The following is an 18,365-nucleotide window of genomic DNA, read 5'->3' as shown; positions in this document are numbered from 1 at the left end:
AGAAGCCGCTTCTATCCTGAGCTCCCCCAGTTAGTGGAGCTGGCTAATTATCTTTTCCCCCAGTTGTGAATTTATTCCTACTCCAAGGCTGGGAGGATGGCTCAGGTCGCTTAATAGTGCCTATCTCAGGCCCAGGTAAATTAATAGCCACTGAAGCCAGTTTGGGGGCTGGGGCGTGTTAAAATATATGCAAGTACTTAGCTTTTGCCAAGAGCGCCGTTCTTCTCTGGCTTCTGACGTGTGAGTAGGCTGTGAGGCTGGCTGCTTCTCCCTGAGGCAAGTGTGGCCGAACGCTACTACAAGCCCACCGCAGCCACTTCTGGGAATGGTGCCTGAGGGATCCTGGTGATTCAGCCTCGGCAACTCCTCTCCTCTTCTGAACTGTCTCTCCCTCCCCCACCACTGAGTCCATTTTTTCACTTAGTCTTTGATGTTCAGGGCTCCTAAAAAAATTTTTTTTTTTTTTAAATATCATCGTCTCGCCTGTTCTTTTGTGTCTTTGTTGTAAGAGCGATCACAGGAAGTGTCTGGCTATTTCGCCCTCTTGGCTCCACCTCTGTACATTGTTTTTTTAGACATAATGTTATTGCACACTTTATACAGTATTGTGTAAACATAACTTTTGTACATGCTGAGAATTTAAAAAAATTGTGTGACTCACTTCATTGCGATATTTGGTTTACTGAGGTGATCTGGAACTGAGCCCAAAATATCTCTTAAGCACACCTGTATGTATACATGTATATATGTACATATGTACATATGTATATATGTATATATATGTATACATACACACACACCACTTGCCATAGATTTGATTGACTCATGGCAACTCTCCATGCATGTCAAAGTAGAACTGTGCTCCATAGGGTTTTCAATCGCTGATTTTTTGGAACTGGATCACCAAGACTTTCTTCCAAGGAGCCTCTGGATGGATTCAAATCTTCAACCCTTTGATTAGCAGACAATCTTGTTAATGGTTTGCACTACCCAGGGACTCCATGGAATTAAAACAAAAAAAAAATGCCCTGTTGCTATCAAGTTGATTCCGACACATAGTGACTCTATAGGACGGATTAGAACTGCCCCATAGAGTTTCTAAGGAGTGCCTGGTGGATTTGAACTGCTGACATTTTGGTTAGCAGCTGCAGTTCTTCATCACTATGCCACCAGGATTTCCTCATGGGATTAAAATAGGGTTTAATAAGAGAGGGGTTAGGACTGTAGCTCCTGGAAAGTCCATCTCCTGGATTTGGAATGAGAACGAAAGTAGAGACTAAATGCTCAACCAATTTAAATTAGTATGTATAATAGGATTCCTGCAAATGTGAAGAACCCAAAATAATGGAATGATTAGTGCACAGTAAAAATACTTAAGGTTAATTAGCTTGTCAAAGCTGTGGACCTAGACCATCAGTAAAGAATGTTGATTTAAAATGCTTTTGCTAATGTCAAATGGTTCTATCTACTCTATAGATTAAGTGAACAGAGACAGTTTGGTGTGGTGAGGCATTTTACAAGATGTAAGCAGCGGTTTTTGAAGCTCTTCTACTTTTGCTTTATGTCACAAGAACACATGCTCTACTAACATTGGGATTTTTGTGTTTCTAGAGCCTAGAACAAAAAGCAAAGATGTCACTTTGAAGACTAAGGTGTGCATGACCTAAACCTTGGTATTTTCAATCACCTCATATGCATGTGAAAGCTGGACAATGAATAAGGAAGACCAAAGAAGAACTGACACCTTGAAATTATGGTGCTGGTGAAGAATACTGAAAATACCATGGACTACCAGAAGAATGAATAAATCTGTCTTGGAAGTACAGCCAGAATGCTCCTTAGAAGGAAGAATGGCGAAACTTTGTCTCATGTACTTTTGACATGTCATCAGGAGGAATCAGTCAGTGGAGAAGGACACCATCCTTGATAAAGTACAGGGTCAGGGACAAAGAGGAAGACCCTCAACAAAATGGATTGTCACAGTGGCTTCAACAATAGGCTCAAGCGTAACAATTGTGAGGATGGTGCAGGACCAGGCAGTGTTTCCTTCGGTTGTACATGGGGTTGCTGTGAGCTGGAAGTGATCCAAGACACCTTACAACAACAATAAGAGAGTCTAGAACAGCATCTGACACATAGTAGAAGTGTCAGATTTAGCAAATAAAAATATAAGATGTCCAACTAAATTTAAATTTCAGATAAACAATGAATACTTTTTAAGTATAAATATGTTGTTGTTGTTGTGTGCCAAAGAGTTGATTCCAACTCATAGCAATCCCATAGGACAGAGTAGAACTGCCTCGTAGAGTTTCCTAGGCAGTAATCTTTATTGGAGCAGATTGCCAGGTCTTGTCTCCTACAGAGTTCCTAGGTGGGTTATAACTGCCAACCATTCATTTAGCAGCCTAGCACTTAATCATTGTGCCACCAGAGCTCCTTAGTATAAATATATCCCATGCAGTATTTCCCCCACTTGTCTGTCAGTTTGTCATACTGTGGGGGCTTGTGTGTTGCTGTGATGCTGGGAAGTATGCCACCGGTATTCAAATACCAGCAGAGCTAACCATGGCAAACAGGTTTTGGCTGAACTTCCACACTAAGACAGACTAGGAAGAAGGACCTGACAGTCTACCTCCGAAAAGATTTAGCCAGTAAAAACCTTATGACTAGCAGTGGAACACTGTCTGATATAGTGCCAGAAGACGAGCCCCTCAGGATGGAAGGTGCTCAAAAGAGGACTGGGGAAGAGCTACCTCCTCAAAGTAGAGTGAACCTTAACGACATGGATGGAGTCAAGCTTTCAGTACCCTCATTTGCTGATATGGCATGACTTAAAATGAGAAGAAACAGCTGCAAACATCCATTAATAATCAGAACGTGGAATGTATGAAGTATGAATCTAGGAAAATTGGAAGTCATCAAAAATGAAATGGAACACATAAACATTGATATACTAGGCTTTAGTGAGCTGAAATGGACTGGTATTGGCCATTTTGAATCCAACAATCATATGGTCTACTATGCTGGGAACCACAACTTGAAGAGGAATGGCGTTGCATTCATTGTCAAAAAGAACAACTCGAGATCTATTCTGAAGTACAACGCTGTCAGTGATAAGATAATATCCATACACCTATAAGGAAGACCAGTTAATAAAACTATTATTCAAATTTACGCACCAACCACTAAGGCTAAATGTGAAGACACTTAAGATTTTTACCAACTTCTGCAGTCTGAAATTGATCAAACATGCAGTCAAGATGCATCAATAATTACTGCATATTGGTATGCAAAATTGGAAACAAAGAAGGATCAGTAGTTGGAAAATATGGTCTTGGTGATAGACACGATGCTAGAGATCCCATTATAGAATTTTGCAAGACCAACGACTTCTTCATTGCAAATACTTTTTTTCACCAACATAAATGGTGACTGTACATGTGAACTTTGCCAGATGGGATACACAGGGATCAAATTGACTTCATCTGTCGGAAGAGACAATGGAAAAGCTCAAAATTATCAGTCAGAAAAAGGCCAGGTGCTGACTGACGGTGGAACAGACCATCAATTGCTCATATAAAGTTCAAGTCGAAACTGAAGAAAATTAGAACAAGTTGATGAAAACCAAAGTATGACCTTGGGTATATCCCACCTGAATCTAGAGACCATCTCAAGAATAGATCTGACACATTGAAAACTAATGACCGAAGACCAGATGAGTTGTGGAACGACATCAAGGACATTACATATGAAGAAAGCGAGAGGTCATTAAAAAGACAGGAAAGAAAGAAAAGACCAAAAGGTATGTCAGAAGAGACTCTGAAATCTGCTCTTGAATGCCAAGTAGCTAAAGCAAAAGGAAGAAGTGATGAAGTAAAAGAGTTTAAATAAGATTTCGAAGTGCGGCTCGAGAAGACAAAGTATGATAACAACATGTTCAAAGACCTGGAGATGGAAAACAAGAAGAGAAGAACATGCTCTGCATTTCTCAAGCTGAAAGAACTGAATAAAAAATTCAAGCCTTGAATTGAAATATTGAAGGATTCTATGGCGGAAATGGAAGACCTGGTTGTGTAGTGGTTAAGTGCTACGGCTGCTAACCAAAAGGTCGGCAGTTCAAATCCACCAGGCGCTCCTTGGAAACTCTGTGGGGCAGCTCTACTCTGTCCTATAGGGTCACTATGAGTTGGAATCGACTCGACGGCAATGGGTTTGGTTTTTTTTTTTTTATGATGGGAATATTAAACAACTCAGGAAGCATCAAAAGACGATGGAAGGAATACAGAGTCACTATTCCAAAAAGGATTGGTTGACGTTCAACCATTACAGGAGGTACCATACGAGCAGGAACCAATGGTACTGAAGAAAGAAATCTAAGCTGCACTGAAGGCATTGGTGAAAAACAAGCCTCCAGGAATTGGCAGAATACCAACTGAGATGTTTCAACAAATGAATGCAGTGCTGGAAGTACTCACTTGTCTATGCCAAGAAATTTGGAAGACATCTACTGACTGGAAAAGATCTATATTTATGCCTATTCCCAAGAAAGGTGATCCCACTGAATTATCAAACAATATTATTTATATCACACACAAGTAAAATTTTGCTGAAGATCATTCAAAAGCAGCTGGAGCAGTATATTGACAGGGAACTGCCAGAAATTCAAGCTGGATTCAGAAGAGGATGTGAAACCAGGGATATCATTGCTGATCAGGTCAGATGGATCCTGGCTGAAAGCAGAGAATACCAGAAAGATATTTACCTGTGTTTTATTGACTATGCAAAGGCATTTAACTCTGTGGATCATAACAAATTATGGATAACATTGCAGAGAATGGGAATTCCAGAACACTTAATTGTACTTATGAGGAACCTGTACATAGTTCAAGAGGCAGCCGTTTGAATAGAACAAAGAAATACCATGTGGTTTAAAATCAGGAAAGGTGTGCATGAAGGTTGTATCCTGTCACCATACCTCTTCAATCTGTATGCTGAGCAAATAATCTGAAAAGCTGGACTATATGAAGAAGAACGGGGCATCAGGATTAGAGGAAGACTCATTAACAACATGCTGATGCAGATGAACAACCTTGCTTGTTCAAAGTGAAGAGAACTTGAAGTATTTACTGATGAAGATCAAAGACCACAGTCTTCAGTATGGATTACACCTCAACGTAAAGAAAGCAAAAATCCTTACAGCTGGACCAATAACCAATATCATGATAAATTGGGAACAGACTGAAGTTGTCGGAGATTTCATTCTACTTGGATCCACAATCAACACCCATGGAAGCAGCAGTCAAGAAGTCAAAGGAAGCACTGCACTGGGCAACTCTGCTGCAAGAGACCTCTTTTAAGTGTTTAAAAACAAAGACGTCAACTCGAAGACTAAGGTGTTGCCTAACCCAAGCCATGGTGTTTTCCATCGCCTCCTGTGCATGTGAAAGCTTGACGATGAATAAAGAAGATCGAAGAAGAACTGACGCCTTTGAATTGTGGTGCTGGAGAAGAATATTGAACATACCATGGACCACCAAAAGAATGAACAGATCTGCCTTGGAGGATGTACAACCAGAATGCTCCTTAGAAGCAAAGATGGCGAGGCTACCTCTTACATACTCTGGACATGTTATCAGGTGGGATCAGTCCCTGCAGGAGGACATCATGCTTGGTAAAATAGAAGGTCCTTGGAAAAGAGGAAGACCCTCAAGGAGATGGACTGACACTGTGGCTCCAACAATGGGCTGAAGCATAACAACGATTGTGAGGATGGGACAGGACCCGGCAGTGTTTCGTTCTGTTGTACACAGGGTCATTATGAGTCAGAACCAACTCCATGGCACCTAACAACAGCAACAACATGAAATATCCGGGACATACTTAAACATCAGATGGGACATACACACAAAAAAGTGGTGTTTATAGTGGTGGAGGACATACTTAAATATCAGATGCGACATATACAAAAAAGTGATGTTTATAGTGGTGGATTATTCAATAGGCAAGGTATGCAGGGTTTCACTGGTAGATGTGGTAGAGTCGGTTTCACTACATGATAAAATTGTTCAGTACAGAGTAGTAAGCATAAGTAAGTTTGTGCTTACTTTGCTTACTGGGTCATTCACTCCTGTCAGGGAGTATGCATTTGTAAAGAGGCTTCGATTCTGCAGGAAGGTGTTGTGGTGTTGGGAAACAGACAGATGCTAGCCATACCTAGAAGCAGAATCTTTTATGTGGTGAAAACATGTGAGATTTGTTCTCTACTGATGATCTGGTAAGCAAAGTAAGTACCATGCTTACCTTGCCTATCGGATAATCTGCCCTGATGTAACTGGGCATCCTGTATTTTTCTGGCAACCTTACTTCATTGAATCTTTTCCTCTCACCTGTGCAGGGGGGTAATGATAATACCCGCCTCAACAGGATTGATGGGAACGGTAAAGAGACACCTGGCGCGCAGTGAACCCTCAATTCATGACTGCTAGGGGAGCAGCCTGCCGATGGAAAACCCTCACACTTTGAAAAATACTAACAATGAGAAAGTCTTTCCAAGACCAAAAACACCGCTGCCAAGCTTCGGCTGCCCACACCTGCGAGCCCGGCCAGCCTCTTCCGAGTCAGGTGACCGCGCGCTCTCACGTGACCCTGCCCGAGTGAGGGCGGTGGGAGGCGGAAGTGGGAGAGGAGTTGGAAACCGCTTCTGTGGCCACGGCAGGTAGTGAGCGCGGGCGTGGGCAACGCAACCGGCTGGCGGGCGGCGCGGAGCGGGCGGGGGGCGACAAGCGGCACGGGGTGGACCGGGGGCGGCGCGGCTCGGGCGCCGGGGGGCGGTGGCTTCCTGTGGGAGGGGCCTGGCGCGGCGGTTCCGGCCTCCGAGGAGGGGTGTCCCGGCTCCTGCCCGAGTCGGTGGGCGCGCCGCGGGCCGCGCGCGGGGGTTGCTCGGTGGAGGGCGCTAAGGCAGCCAGGGGTGCAGCAGGGAGCAGGTCATTCCGAAAGATGAGGACCTTAGGTGCCCAGGGATGGAAAGGAGTGACCTTTGTGGAGGGATCAGGAGAGGAGGAAGGGGTGCTTTGCAACTGGGCTGGAACAGGGTGCCTGAGAATGACTTGGAGGGAAAGAGGGAGAAATGGATGAAGGTGCTTCCTGAACCCCGTCTGAGAGTCTCTTTCTTTCCTTCCTCTTTGGAAATGTTTGTTACCAGAGACTTTGATTCCGGTTCCGTTCAGTTTATAAACTTAAGGAGGCATCATACAATCTTGATCATTTTGCTGTCCTCACCAGCCCTTTAGTCCTGCTTGGTAGGGTTTCCACGTCTTGGGAACCTAGCCTTTCAGATCATCTTTCTTTGAGATTTTCCCAGATCAGGTCATGGTCAAGGCTTTAAAAAAAAAAAAAAAAAAAAGTATGGGCACTTTGGCGGTAAAATGGCTTTTAGTCTAAACTGTTGACCGCAACCCAGCCCAGCATTATCTCAGCAACATAGTGTCTGCTGAAACCTGGGACAGAGGAGTGTTCACCTGTACTGCTTTATGACTTTTCATTTTTCTTAGGTCTAAATTATTCAGCCTCCCTTACCACTTGAGTCCTTATCTTGACAAACTGTAACTAGGTAGGGGTGACTGAGAGGTCTGTGTTGTGTTTGCGAGAACTCTGGCCTGAATCATGATTTTGAGGTTAAATATCTGCGTTAAAGCTCTTCATCCCTCCTCTTTCTTTTCACGTTTACCGAAATTTGCAAAAGGGAAATGAACTTCACGATGCAGTGTAACTGCAGGGAATGTTCAAACTGGACCTTCACAGAAACCGGAATCATTTTGGGTTACAAGTTGGGAAAAAAGTACTTACGTTTATGAGTCCAAGTTTTTGGAGTATTTGACGAACATATTTAAATTAATTTTTGTAGCAGTCCTGTGAGTTAGGTTGGAAAGGTGTTATTCCCATTTCACAATGAACACAGGCCTAAGAGAGATGAATTGATTGTTAACAATTTATTGCTCGCTCTTGTTTGCTGTCCCTTTCTCCCTTTTAACCAGTTGTCATTGAGTGGATTAGACTCATGGCCACCCCATGTGTTGCAGAGTAGAACAGCTCTCCACAGTGTTTTTAAGCTGTGACCTTTCTGAAACAGATCACCAGGCTTTTGTTCTGAGATGCCTCTCCATGGGTTCAAACCGCCAACCTTTCGGTTAGTAGTCAAGAGCTTAACCATTTGCTATCCAGGGATTCCTCCTTTCTCCCTACTAGCCTACAGATACCTCAAGGATAGGGTTCATATCTTATTTGGCTTATTTGGCTGCTAGCCTTGGGTCTGGCATGTTGTAGGCACTTGGCAAATGTTTAGAGAATAAATTAATTTCTAGACGTCACACACTGGTAAGTGGCAGACAAGGGATTTGCACTCACATCGTCTATCCTTGCTCTTATCTGATAGGCTTGCTATTTTCTATTATTGATCTATATGAAAATGATAGGCATGGGAGAAAGGCTTCATTTGGCTTCTCAGTCTCTTCCACTACTTTCCCACTTACAAAGAGCTTATACAAACATCTCATTTAATCGTCACCAGGATCCTGTGAAGGTAAATATTGTCCCCGCTTGACAGATGAAGAAACCGAGACTTAGAGATGTTTTTGCTTTAGGTCCCAGAGCTAGTGAATGACTAAGCAGGGAGTCATGCCCAGGTCATTTTATCCCCAGAGTTGTTCTTTTTCATTTATGAACATAATAAAACATTGTTTGAAAATATTTTTTTCAAGTATAAAAATACGTGGCATTTTAAGGAAAAACACTAATAATAAAGGTCACAGCAAAAATCATGCTTATAGAACGTGAATAATGGAGGTTTAGAAAACCCTGTACTGTGTCATAAAACCAAACCAGACCTGTTGCTGTTGAGTCGATTCCGACTCATAAAACCCAGAAAAACCTTATTCCGACTCAGAGCAACCCTATATATAGGATAGAGTAGAACTGCCCCGTAGGGTTTCCAAGGAGTGAATGGTGAATTTGAACTGCCGACCTTTTGGTTAGCAGCTGAATGCTTAACCACTGCGCCACCAGGGCTCCGTACTATGCCACAGTTGGCTCTTATTTCAGGGAAAATGTTGTTTTCATTCAATGACTATAAGTGCCGACTCTATGCCAGGCATTTCTTTGGAGTTGCGTTGTCCAGTATGGTGGGCACTAGCCATATGTGGCTGTCCAGTGTTTCAGATGTGCTGTAAGTATAAAATTTTGAGTATTTAGTATAAAAAAAATAACACATCTTTTTGGTATTTTTGTATTATTTGCATTACAATATGTATAGTGTAGATGTTAACATTTTGGATTTATTGGGTTAAAGGTAGATCTTAGACAATGAAAAGTTACATTTGTGGCTCCCTTTATATTTCTGTTGGACAGTGTTGTTCTAGATGCAGGGACTACAGCAGTACACAAGAGAGGCAAAAATCCCTGCCCTCGTGGATCTTAAATTTTAGGGGGGAAAGGCAGAAGCAAAACAAAGAAGTAAATATATATTGTGAGAAAGCAGACAAGAGGAATGTGGAGTGTTGGGTGGGGTTGCAGTTTTAAATAGGGCATGTAGAAAAGCCTCCCTGGGAAGGTGATGGCTGAGTAAAGATCTGAAAGTAGTGAGGGAAGGAGTCATGTGGCTAAGTGGACTCATAGTGGTCTAGGCAGAGGGAACAGCAAGTTCAAAAGGCCTAAGAGGGAGCACCCCTAGTACGTTTGTGGACCTTCCAGGAGCCCAGTGTAGCTGGAAGGAAGTGAGGGTGGGGGATAGGGAGGTATTGAGGGGCAGAGGGAGAGATGGGCAGGTTGTTCAGGGCCTTGTAGGCAATTGTAAGGATGTCGATTTTCACTCAGAGTGAGTTGGGGCCATTGAGGGTTTTGAGCAGTGGCGTGACATGATTTATCCTACCTTTTAACAGACTCACTTTGGTTGGTTTGCGAAGAGAGGGTAAAGGGAAGCAAGGGTAGAAGCAGGGAGAGAAGTTAGGGGGCTATTGCCATATCCAGGTGAAAGATGGACCAGAGTGGTAGTGATGGAGTGGTGAGAAGCAGTTGGATTCTGGATATATTTTGAAGTATAGCCAAAAGGATTTGTTTATGAGCTGAGTTGGATATGGGATGTGAGGGAAAGAGAGGGGTCAAGGATGACTCCAGGATCTTTGGCATGAACAACTCTAAGAAAGGAGCCAACTAACTGAGATGGGGGAGACTGCAGGAGGAGTTGGGTTGGGACTCAATTTTGCTCATGTCTGTTGTAAGATGCCTATTAGAAATCTAAATGAAGGAGTCGTGGGCAATTAGGTATAGAAGTCTGGCAGCAATCCTGGGCTGGAGATAATACATGTGGGAGCTGTTAGCATATGGATAGTATTTAGAGTTAGGAGAGTGAATGAGGTCACCAAGGGAGTACTGTAGATATATATCCAAGAGGAGTGCTTCCTGTTCGAAGTTAAATTTTGATATAAAATCTCAACTTAGACTATTATACTAGTAGACGTTTTAAGTACATCAGAGCATTGTAGGATATCTCTGGGAACTTGATTTTCTCTCCATTTTGCTTTTTGTTTAGAGATTCTTTTGAAAACCACAAGCTAATGGATCTCATTTTTCTTGAGGAGGCTACTCTTAGAAGTGTGCATCTTTGTAGTGCCCCTGAAATCAATTTCAGTGCCAATTTCTGGAATTAATCTGGCTTTCTGGGTTGACAAACAATTTGGAGACTTCCAGGAAGGATGGGTAATGGGTTTTTAGAACTTTAAAATGTTGGTTTTCCCAAACATGTATTGAGTGGATATTGTTTGTTAGACATCCTGCCATTTTACAGATTTAAAAAAAAAGCAGAACCCCACTGAGGTGAAGTGACCCGAGTGAGGTCATGGAGTTAAGCAGTGAAAGAGCTAGGCTTTGAATCTTGGTCCTCTGAGTACAAATTTGTTGCTTCGATCTGTATGCTAGTGTGGTAGTGGGTGTATGAATATAAACTTCCCCGGGAATCCATCAGTGAGCTGCTTTTAAGGGGCTTTGAGTCACTTCAGTCTCTGATGGACTCTGGAATTTCTGAGAGTTAGGAAGAAAGGGAAAAATCTTGTTTCTGCTAGCAGACAACCAACTAGAATCTTTTTTAGAAGGTTGCAGCCCCTCTCTCCTCCTAATCTTTCCCAGTTTGTAAACAGACAGTGATTCAAGTCAAATGTTAATAACTACTTCTAGGAAAACCCCAAATACCAAGCAAGACTGGGCGATCCTGACCTAGGACAAGGTCTCTTCCTCTGTGTCACCCATGCCTTTTGCTTCCTGTTTTGTCCTGCGATCTGCTTTCCAATCTCTTTATTATTAACCTAATTCCCTTGCACTTCCAATGATGTAACTCCCTCCCCTTCTCACTCTTTTTACATGCTTCCGTCTTTTGTACACATGTCATTTGGCAAAGTTCAGTTCGGTTTGATTGTTTTTCAGTATGGGCCTTTGGAGAATGAAAAGTAACTCAATGCTGGACAGAGGAAAGAAGCCAACAAAAAAAAGTTAGTGTAGCAAACTGGAAAAGCATGAGAGTGTGAGGGAAAGGAGGAATCTTTTGGACAGACCCTTCTCTTGCACATCTTGCTAGAGGTGGACGTGGAGTTATCCATAGTTAGAAATAAGCAACTCTGTTTCTACAGCTGGTTAATTCTGCTGGGGAGTCACCATTCCTACTCTTCCCTGGCTCACCTCTACACAGGTCCTTCCGGCTTGAGATCAGGACTCAGTGGTTTCTTGACTCAGAGCTGGGTCAAGAATTTCAGGAATTGAGGTTCCAGCTATCCCAGGGCCTGTAATTTCAGCATCAAGAAGAACTGCTTTCACTCGTAGTTAATATTTGAAGAACACTTACTATGTTCTGGCAGCTTTACCTGAACTCATTTAATCTGTACAATAATTTCATGAGGTTAAGTGTTTTTTAGGTTCATTTCACAGATGAGGAAACTGAGATCTAGAGAGGGTACCCTCCCTACCCAGCTAGTGAGTGGTTAAGTCTGTTTGCCTCCAGAGACTGGCCAGTGGGTCACTTCATCTCAGATTCCAGTTCTTGCTGAGGTTGAGTGGTCAGAACGATTAGGTGCTGTGGTTGCTTTCTCCTCTCCACCTTTTCAGGGGTTTATTTAAAGAGGTATCTCTGAGGAAAGTCTCTGAGCTCCTGAAGGCAACGGCCCTGTGGCGTTCACCTTTGTATACCCAGGGTCTGGCACAGAGCGGGTCTACAAGCATCTCTTGAATGACTAACCCTGCTTCAGAACTGGACAGGGTGAATAAAAGAGGTCTGGAAGAGGCATCGTTCCCCACAGCCCTTCAAGAATCCACTTGTTCTAACAACTCAAATGCCCATCAACTGATGAATGCATAAACCAAGTGTGGCATGTGTATACAATGAAATATTATTCAGCCATGAAAAAGAATAAAGTACTGATTTATGTTACAACATGAATGGACATTATGTTAATTGAAAGAAGCCAGACACAAAAGACCACATATTGTACAATCCCACTTACACAAAATGTCCATAACAGGCAAATCCATAGAGACAGGAAGTAGATTAGTGGTTGCCGAGGGATAGGGAAAGAAGGAAATGAGGACTGTTTGCTAATAGGTGGGTGATGAAATGTTCTGGAATCACACAGTGGTGATGGTTGCACAACTTTGTGGGTAAACTAAAAACTACTGAATTGCACACTTTAGAAGGATGAGTTTTATGGTTTGTGAATTATATCTCAATAATTAAAAAATGGAATCAACCAGTCCTGTTTCCAGTGTACCCTCTGGCTCTCTGGGGGGGGCCAAGTCCAGATCTTAGAGCAGGCAACAGCAGCCACTATCCTTCACCTCCTGGCTGCCGTGGCTCCACATGCTGTTCGGCTTCCTCTACTGTTTCCAGTTGAATATGACTGAAGGAAAGAGTCTTCATGCTTTTTTCCATTTGCATAATTTTCTCCGTACCATCACTAGTTCAGCTCCAAACATTCTGATAGAGCTAAAATACACTTCTTTCAATGCTGTCAGATGCATCATGTAATCTACATCTCCCATTTTCTTACTTAGAGATGACACCTCCTGCAAACCCTCTAATCTGGACTGGTTCTCTCTGGATCTATTGCACAACGATGCCCTGGGAAGTTTCTTCATCGTTATTCTAGGCATTCCTTTTGCCTCTCCCGTGTGGATACGCAATGTCCACTGTATTTTTCATTTATTCCCCAGTTTACATCTTTCGGTAGCTTTCTGAGAAAGGGAGCTTGGGAAGTAACTTTTATGAGACTTTGCACATCTGAAAATATTTTCTTCTCATACTTGATGGGTTGTTTTCTTACAGAATTCTAGATTGGAAATAATTTTACCTTAGAATTTGAAGGCATTGCATTCTCTTCTAGCATTCAGTATTAATGCTGAGAAGTCTTATACTGTTCTGATTCCTGTTCTTTGTAAATCTGACTGAAGTTCATATAATATTTCTTTATTCTTACGTTCTGAAATTTCACGACCGTAGGATCTAGTGGGGTTCTGTTTTTCATTCATTGTTCTAGGCACTCAATTGGGCCCTTTCTGTCTAAAAATATGTATCCTTCAGTTTAAGAAAAATATTTCGTAACAATACTTTGACAATTTCTCTGTCTTATTTTTCTGTCTCTCTTTTCTATTTCTGGATTTCCTTTACGTCAGACTTTGGGCATTTTAGACTAATCCACAATTAAAAAAAAAATCTTTTCTCTCCTATTTACCATCCCTTTCTTTTGGTTCTACTTTTTAGTACATTTCCTTACTTTATATACCAGTTTTGTTTCTGCTATCAGCTTTCCTTTTCAAAAGCACTTTCTTGCTCTCTGAACGGTACTTTTTTTTCCTTTTTAAAAAATAATACTCTGTTCTTGTTTGATGTATGTAACATTTTATCTCTGAGGATATTGTATTTTGAGATTTTTTTTGAACTGTTTTAACTGAGTTCTTGTTTTAAGAAATTGAGATATAATTCACATACTTTAAAATTCACCCTGTTTTAAAGTGTACAACTCAGTGGTTTTTAGTATATTCACAGAGTGATATAATCATCACTGCTGGAATTAGAATTCCAGAATGTTTTCATTACCTGAAAAGAAACCCCATACCCATTAGCAATCACTCCCCATATGCCCCTCCCTCCAGCCCCTGGCAACCACAAATCTGCTTTCTGTCTCTTTGCTTATTCTGGACATTACCTAGTAACATCAAGATGGTATTTTGCTAATTGGATTTGGAATGCCAGACAAAGACTCACATAATAACATGGATTATTGTTAATAAACAGTGGATTTTATTAAAGACATTGGAGAAGGACAACATGGCGGTGTATCTACCATGTTTCTCCTCCTTTCCCAGTTGGCTTTCTTCCTCCTGTGCCTTCTGGAGAATTTATCTGATTGTGTTCTGGGGCCGTGAAGTGTAGATCAAGAGGCTTGGTCTTTTCCCCGTGTAACAGGGCATGTGGAGGCTTCAGTTTTATTCCCTAAGACTTAGGACCAAAAGCTAAACCAGTTGAGGTCTTTAGCTTATGGAGAACACGCTTGTTTAAATACTACCATCAGTCAGGTTGCCTTAAGAAAGAGTCCTAGAAGACTTAAAGCTTCTAAAAATATTTTTTGTTCTTAAAGTCTATAAAAAATGGATTTCCAGCTTTTGGTGCTTTAACCCTGTGACTAAAAGCCCTAAGGCTGAATTTATAATCCTTACTCTTTCCTTCATTACTCAAGATACGATCTTTTCTTTTCCTTAAAATTATTGTTAAATTTTGAAAAAGATCCAACGTATAAAATGGTTCCGAGATTAAGATAACAAAGTCGTAAAAACCACTGTCTGGGTTTAATGAATATTAACATTTTGCTGTATTTGCTTCAGAACTTTGTTATTTAAAAACTTGAAATGTTGCAGATACAATTGAAGTTCCCCTGGTCCCTCTCCCCACACCCCTTCCCCTACTCACTCCTCCCCTTCCCCAGAGGTAACTTCTGCTCTGAACGTGGTGTGGTTTCTTCCTGTCCATGCGTTTATGCCTTTACTATACTTGTGTGTATCCACAACAACATATATGATTATGTTGTGTAGGTTTAAATGTATACCAGTAGCATCATGCTTTGGCTACACTTGCCTCCTCCCTGCCCCCTTAGAATTACAGTTTGAAATCTGTGTATGTAGGTTGAATTCAAATACTATATTGTTGTTGCTTTTAGATGCCATTGAGCTGCTTTTGATTCTTAATAACCCTCTGTGACAGAGTAGAGCTGCCCTATAGGTTTCCTAGGCTGTAATCTTTTTTTTTTTTTTTAAGTTTTATTGTGCTTTAGGTGAAAGTTTATAGTGCAAATTAGTTTCTCATTCAAAAATTTATACACAAATAGTTTTGTGACATTGGTTGCCATCCCCGCAGTGTGTCAGCAGTCTCCCCCTTTCCCTTTCCACCTCGGGTCCCCTGTGTCCATTCCTACAGTTTTCCTCTGTTCTTGTCTTTTCCACTTTCCTTTTGGGGAGCAGTTGCCGTTTGGTCTCATATACTTGATTGCACTAAGAAGCACATTCCTCACTTGTGTTACTGTTTGTTTTATAGGCCTGTCTGATCTTTGGCTGAAAGGTAGACTTTGGAGTGGCCTCAAGTCTGAGTTAGCAGCGTGTCCGGGGACCAAGTCTCGAGGGTTCCTCCAGTCTCTGTCAGATCAGTAAGTCTGGTCTTTTTTTTTGTGAATTTCAGTTTTGTTCTACATTTTTCTCCTGTTCTGTTCAGGACTCTCTGTCGTGATTGCTGTCAGAGTGGTTGGTGGTGGTAGCCAGGTATCATCCAGTTTTTCTAGGCTCAGGCTGGAGGAGGGTGCGGTTCATGTGGTCCATTAGTCTTTTGGACTAATATTTTCCTTGTGTTCTCAGTCTTTTTCATTCTTCTTTGCTCCAGACGAGATGGCCGCTCACAAGCTTTTAAGACCCCAGACACTACTTACCAAAGTAGGATGTAGAACATTTTCTTTATGAACTACTTTATGCCAGTTGACCTAGCTGTCCCCCAAGACCATGGTTCCCAACCCCCAGTCCCAGTAACTCAGTCCTTCAAAGTGTTTGGATGTGTCCAGGAAGCTTCTTTGACTTTGCCTTGGTCAAGTTGTACTGATTTCCCCTATATTGTGTGTTGTCTCTCCTTTCACCAAAGTTAACACTTGTCTACTATCTAGTTGGAGCCCTGTTGGTGCAGTGGTTAAGAGCTATAGCTGTTAACCAAAAGCATGGTAGTTCGAATCCACCAGCAGCTCCTTGGAAAATCCTATGGGGCAGTTCTACTCCATCCTGTAGAGTCGCTGTGAGTCGGAATTGACTCGACGGCAACAAGTTTTGTTTTTACTATCTAGTTAATGATTTTTCCTCCCCACCCCACACCTTACTTGTAACCAGTAAGATTGTTTTTTGTACGTGTAAACCTTTCCTTGGGTTTTTATAATAGTGGTCCTGTACCATACTTGTCCTTTTGTGATTAACTTATTTCACTCAGCATAATGCCTTGTAGATTCATCCATGTTGTGACATGTTTTGTGGATTCATTATTGTCCTTTATCGTTGCATAGTATTCCATTGTGTGTGTGTTCCATAGTTTGTTTATCCATTCACCTGTTGATGGGCACTTAGGTTGTTTCCATCTTTTTTGATATTGTGAATAGTGCTACAGTGAACATGGGTGTGCACATGTCTATTCGTGTGACGACTTTTATTTCTCTAGGCTGTATTCCTAGGAGTGGGATTGCTGGATCATGTGGTATTTCTATTTCTAGCTTTTTAAGGAGGTGCCATATCATTTTCCATAGTGGTTGTACCATTTTATGTTCCCACCAGCAGTGTATAAGAGTTCCAGTCTCCGCTCAACTTCTCCAACATATGTTCTTTTCTTTTTTTTTTTTTTTGATTAGAACCAATAATGTCAGGGGGAGATGGTATCTTATTGTAGTTCTGATTTGCATTTCTCTTATGACTAATGATCACGGGCATTTCCTCATGTGTCTGTTAGATACCTGAATGTCTTCTTTGGTGAAGTGCCTGTTCATATCCTTTGCCTATTTTTTAAATTGGGTTATTTGTCTTCTTGTTGTTGAGGTATTGAAGTAAGATTTTAGAGATTAGACCCTTGTTGAATACGTCATAGCCAAGTTTTTTTTTTTCCCCAGTCTGTAGGTTCCCTTTTTATTCTTTCGGTGAAGTCTTTTGATGAGCATTGGAGCCCTGGTGGTGCAGTGGTTAAGAGCTTGGCTGCTAACCAAAGAGTCGGCAGTTCAAATCCACCAACAGCTCCTTGGAAACCCTGTGGGACAGTTCTGCTCTGTCCTATAGGGTCACTGTGAGTCAGAATCGACTTGATGGCAATGAGTTTTGATTTTTCTGGTGAACGTAAGTGTTTAATTTTAGGAGCTCCCAGTTACCTACTTTATCTTGTGGTGTTTGCATTGCTAATTATGGTTTGTATTCTATTTATGCCATATGTTAGGGCCCCTAGCATTGACCCTATTTTTTCTTCCATGACCTTTATCATTTTAGGTTTTATATTTAGGTCTTTGAATCATTTTGAGGTAGTTTTTGTGTATGGTATGAGGCATGGACCCTCTTTCATTTTTTTACAGGTGAATATCCAATTTTGCCAGGACCATTTGTTAAAAAGACTATCTTTTCCCCATTTAATGGACTTTGGTCCTTTGTCAAAGATTTGCTGACCATAAAAAAAAAAAATAGGTAGATGAATTTATGTCTGGGTTCTCAGTTCTGTTCTATTGATCTGTATGTCTGTTTTTGTACCAGTATTAGGCTGCTTTGACTACTGTGGCTGTGTAGTAGGTTCTGAGATTAGATAGTGTGAGACCTCCTACTTTGTTTTTTTCTTTTTTCAGTAATGCTTTGCTTAACCAGGACCTCTTTCCTTTTCATATAAACTTGGCGATTAGTTTTTCCATCTCGTTAAAGAGTGCTGTTGGTATCTGGATTGGGATTGCACTGTATCTGTACATCATTTTGGGTAGAATTGACATTTTCACAGTGTTGAGTCTGCCTATCCATGAGCATGGTATGTTTTCCCATTTATGTAGGTTTCTTTTAGTTTCTTGCAGCAGTGTTTTGTAGTTTTCTTTTTATAAGTCTTTATGTCCCTGGTTGGATTTATTCCTAAATATTTTGCCTTTTTAGGGACTATTATAAATGGCATTGTTTTCCTGATTTCCTTTTTGAAGTTCTCTTTGTTTGGTGTCTAGGAATGCAACTGAATTTTTTTTTTTAAATGTTGGTCTTACATCCTGCTACTGTGCCGAATCTATTAGTTCCAGTAATTTACT

The 18,365-nt window shown here is 41.4% G+C and overlaps 1 protein-coding gene across 2 annotated transcripts in view; it reads left to right on the top strand.

Annotated features, from left to right (window-relative positions):
* The first annotated feature begins 6,620 nt into the window (after positions 1-6,620).
* Positions 6,621-18,365, top strand: part of WWP2 (WW domain containing E3 ubiquitin protein ligase 2) — a 167,245-nt gene continuing 155,500 nt past the window's right edge. The window contains exons 1-2 of one of the 2 annotated variants that reach the window (XM_064273834.1): positions 6,626-6,715; positions 15,620-15,728. The gene's annotated coding sequence lies outside the window, so the exon portion shown is untranslated. Of the gene's footprint in view, positions 6,716-15,619; positions 15,729-18,365 lie in introns of both variants that reach the window. The other variant, XM_064273835.1, reaches the window with a different exon arrangement.

Source organism: Loxodonta africana, chromosome 21, assembly GCF_030014295.1.
Source record: "Loxodonta africana isolate mLoxAfr1 chromosome 21, mLoxAfr1.hap2, whole genome shotgun sequence".
Classification (NCBI taxonomy): Eukaryota; Metazoa; Chordata; class Mammalia; order Proboscidea; family Elephantidae; genus Loxodonta; species Loxodonta africana.
Note: the sequence above shows the minus strand (reverse complement) of the source record. Positions and strands in the feature narration are given on the sequence as shown.